Source organism: Mus caroli, chromosome 11 (assembly GCF_900094665.2).
Source record: "Mus caroli chromosome 11, CAROLI_EIJ_v1.1, whole genome shotgun sequence".
NCBI classification, from domain to species: domain Eukaryota; kingdom Metazoa; phylum Chordata; class Mammalia; order Rodentia; family Muridae; genus Mus; species Mus caroli.
Genome location: NC_034580.1, coordinates 44,028,747 through 44,033,171, shown reverse-complemented (window position 1 = coordinate 44,033,171; position 4,425 = coordinate 44,028,747). Strand labels below are relative to the sequence as shown.

Below are 4,425 nucleotides of genomic sequence, written 5' to 3'. Positions count from 1 at the left end.
GATAATTGACATGATCGCCTCTTTGCTTTTTTTTGTTTGTTAGTTGTTTGTATGTTTGTTTTCAGGAGTAATTTGTAATCCCCAGCAAGGAAAAATTCTCTTTACTTTATCAAACATTTTTCCTGAGGTATTTGTATCTGAATCAGCTAGTAAGATATCAGCCATATAATAATAAATTTTAGATTGAGGAAACTCTTGTGAATTATTTCAGATGCCTATTGTACAAAGTACTAGCACAAGGTAGGACTGTTTAACATTTCTTGTGGTAAGACTTTCCAATGATATCTCTTTATTGGACAACCATTCTTATAAGTAGGCACTAAGAAAGCAAACCTTTCCCTATCATGCTTATGCAAACGGACTGTGAAAAGGCAATCTTTAAATCAGTTACTATCATAGACCATGATATTTAAGATTTATTACTTCTTAAGTAATAAAGAAGGCAATGGGGTTCCAGGATGTAAAGAGCCCATTGGCTGAATCATGTTATTTATGCTTCTTAAAGCTGTTAACATCCTCAATTTTCCTGATTTCCTTTTTATAGCAAGCATGGGGGAATTCCCTGGACTGGTAAAGTCTTCAATGTGTTGAATATTTAGTTGCTCCTGTAACAGCTGTTCTAGTACCTGGAGTTTATCTTTTGTCATAGACCATTGTTCCACCCACTTGGGTTCATCAGTACTTTAAAATGGTACTTGGGTGATTAAAGACCAACACTTGTCACATTCTGTTTATGGATCAGCTGGACAGTGTGTATATATTCTTGATAATACCTTTTAATATTTTTCTGAGAAGCATTCTTTATTTTATGGTTTGTTTCTGAGACTGGAGGAATGTTAATCTTTGTTTTCTCTTGCTGCAACAAATCACATCCCCATAAGTTCATGGCTATATAAATTAAAGCATGTAGATTTAATTTTCCTATTTGGCCTTCTGGTCCTATACACTAGACCTATTTTGTATCTTGCTTTACCTGAAATAAAGTTCCAACCCTTAGAAGCTGATATTGACCTCCTAAAGAGGCCAATCTTGATGCCAATATTGTGGTGAAGTTATTGTTACATCTGCTCCTGTGACTACCAAATCTTCAATTGCAATGCCATTTATTTGTGTCTTTAGCTTTGGCCTCAGATCATTTATAGCAGTTTGCCAAAAATACTTGGGTTTTGGATTTTGTTGTTGTTGTTGCTGTTGTTGCTTTGGGTGGATCTTTCCTGAACTTTTGTTTTATCAGCTGAAGCTATTCCGTCCTTGATTTGTGGGAGCCAAGTTGTATCTCCTGGGAAAGACACATGATAGTTCTGCGGATAATTTCCTGGAGGCGAGGCCCTTGGAGCTTCTCTTCCCCTTGACAGGGACCAGTGGGAATGGTATCTAGAATGACTGCATCAATCCTTGGGAGATGGGGCTATGATTCTTGCTTACTTAAAAGGTTAGTTAAAGACATGATTGATCAAGACCTTTTAAAAAGATTCCTTATTAGATGGTCTCAAAAATTGATAGGAATTTATGAGGAAGGAGGACAGAGACCAGAAATGTCAGCTACTTCTTCTGAGGACCTAAGCATACCAATACATTGTAGTAAGGGAAAGTTCAAAACCTACTAAGAGAAGATAGGACAAGTTAGTTCTTAGGTTAAGTTAGCAAGGAAAATTTTCTATGCTCTCAAAATAAATATAAGTTGGATAGATTCATCTTTGCCTTAGATAAGGGGTTACATAAAAGGAAGAAATTATATGGGTTGATAGAAAAAAATGTTAATTGTTAGTTTCTGGTCTTTATGGAAAAGCTGTATGGAGGAGAACCAAACTGTAAAACTAAGACAGATAATGGCATAGGGACAACTTAAACATATTGTGAGCATATTGAATCATACTGTGACAAAATGCAAAGGTTATATTGCTGTTAAGAAGCTGAAGTCAGTCTTTGCAAAAAAAAAAAATCAGTGAATGCTTTCTTTGAGCCCTTGTATAATTTTAGTAAATGACTCAGACCTCTTTCCTGGTTCTTCAACCTTGTTCCAAGTATTTAAAACTTCTGAAAAACATAGTGCCTCGGTGTGATCATCAATTTCAAGCTGCCTTTGTAACTCAGCATATTAACCTTAGGAAATATTAATATCTCTAGCCCTATCTCACTGCTCTGTGGACCTAGTTTCCTCTTTCCACCATGTTCATCACTGTAACTGAGGACCAGTTTCCAATATTGATGTTGTCAAATCTTTCCAGTCTGGCAGGATAATTCTGTTCTGAGTTGCCCATGAATTTAGTATCTGCTTCACATAGGGTGAATTAATAACATATGATATGATTGCTTCCTTGAATCTCCTCAAGTCTAATATATCTGTAAGATTCCATTTAACTTCTTCATAACCTTGGAGATGCCTATCATCTCCTGGTAGGTCTTGTGTAGTAACTGGATAAACCAAGGTTGGTTTTCTGACAACTGTGGGCCACTCCTCTTCAGTTTCATCATGGGTGGTATGGTAGGTTGTCTAAATTCCTCTGTACTGGATATTTTTCTCATTTCTTATTTATAAGTCTCTCTAATTTTTCCTCTAAGGCTTTTACTTTATCAATCTATTTTTCATATTTTTTCTTTTTCCTATATCTCTAAAGCTTTTTCTTTTAGAGGGTACAGAAAGCCACTATGGCTATTAAGGATAAAATATGAAATATCAAAATCATAATAATCATAATTGGTATAGTTAAGTCATTTAGCTTTTTATTTTCTGCTTCTATTTTCAAGCTATCTAAGGTAGCACTATACAGGGTCCTAATGCCTTGTCTTATGGTATGTCCCATCATTGACTTTCCTTGAGGACTTTTCAGGTGACTTATCAAATCTGATGGCTTCTTAGTTTGTCTTAAGCTGACATGATTCATCTGTCTTTGTGATCATGCCACATTCAGAAGTGCCAAATGTTATTTTTAACAAAATCTCAATGCTCAATTTTACCAATAGACTTGGGATCCAGATGCTGGGGTGAAATCCTGCTAGCTCAGAGAGTCAGAGAAAGCACCCATCTAACCTTCTACCTCAGCCAATATCCCAAAAGGGAAATAAAGCTCTCCTCTCCATGAGCCATCAACACCCTTAAAGTTGAATGTCTCTCCCTTCTACTTTGTGTGTGTCTCTCTATCTGTTCTCCTGACTCCCTCTCACACTCTATGTTTTTTCCTATGTTCACTCCATGTCAACTGGTTGCTTGCTCTGCCTCTTGAACTATGGTTGACTTCATTTAATCCTGTTTAAAATAATCAGAAAGATCTTGGATTAAAGGTGTGTGCCAAGGCTGAGCCACACCACAACTAGAAACAGGTATTTTTCCAGTAAGCAACACAATCTTAGGGTTCACAGTGTGATCAAATACCCTGCACTACATCAACACAGTTTCCACAGAAGGAGCCTGTAGGTCTTGAGTGCTTGATATTTTGGTGCTGCTGACATTTTGTGTATTTAGTGATGGTGCCGAGAAGCAGGGTAAATGCTCCTTGAAGCATATCACAGATCTGGGCTCTGGTTGTCTGGTCTCTGTCAGCGAGACTCCATGTTGAAGAAATGTCTTTTTGAAAGGTGACAGACCAAAGTCTTATAGACGTGCTTCAACATGGCCAGGGTAAGATGGAAGGCTCATGGAAGGCTGAGCCCTTCTGCGGCAAAATAGTCCACGTGTCCCCATTTTTTTCTTTTTAAATATTTTTATTAGTATTTTCCTCATTTACATTTCCAATGCTATCCCAAAAGTCCCCCATACCCTCCCCCCCACTCCCCTACCCACCCACTCCCACTTTTTGGCCCTGGTGTTCCCCTGTACTGGGGCATATAAAGTTTGCATGACCAATGGGCCTCTCTTTCCAGTGATGGCCGACTAGGCCATTTTTTGATACATATGCAGCTAGGGTCAAGAACTCCTGGGTACTGGTTAGTTCATATTGTTGTTCCACCTATGGGGTTGCAGTTCCCTTTAGCTCCTTGGGTACTTTCTCTAGCTCCTCCATTGGAGGTCCTGTGATCCATCCAATAGCTGACTGTGAGCATCCACTTATGTGTTTGCTAGGCCCCAGCATAGACTCACAAGAGACAGCTATATCTGGGTCCTTTCAGCAAATCTTGCTAGTGTATGCAATGGTGTCATCGTTTGGAGGCTGATTATGGGATGGATCCCTGGAAATGGCAGTCTCTAGATGATCCATCCTTTCGTCTCAGCTCCAAACTTTGTCTCTCTAACTCCTTCCATGGGTGATTTGTTCCCAATTATAAGAAGGGGCAAAGTGTCCACACTTTGGTCTTCGTTCTTCTTGAGTTTCATATGTTTCGCAAATTGTATCTTATATCATGGGTATTCTAAGTTTCTGGGATAATATCCACTTATCAGTGAGTACATATTGTGTGAGTTCTTTTGTGATTGGGTTACCTCACTGA

At 38.4% G+C, this 4,425-nt stretch overlaps 1 pseudogene across 1 annotated transcript in view; it reads right to left on the bottom strand.

The window, feature by feature from the left end:
• Positions 1-3,365: 3,365 nt before the first annotated feature.
• The window catches only part of LOC110304469, a 10,085-nt pseudogene continuing 9,025 nt past the window's right edge, over positions 3,366-4,425 (bottom strand). The window contains exon 2 of the transcript XR_002379086.2: positions 3,366-3,565. The product of XR_002379086.2 is annotated as an E3 ubiquitin-protein ligase Mdm2 pseudogene (transcript). The remainder of the gene's footprint in view (positions 3,566-4,425) is intronic.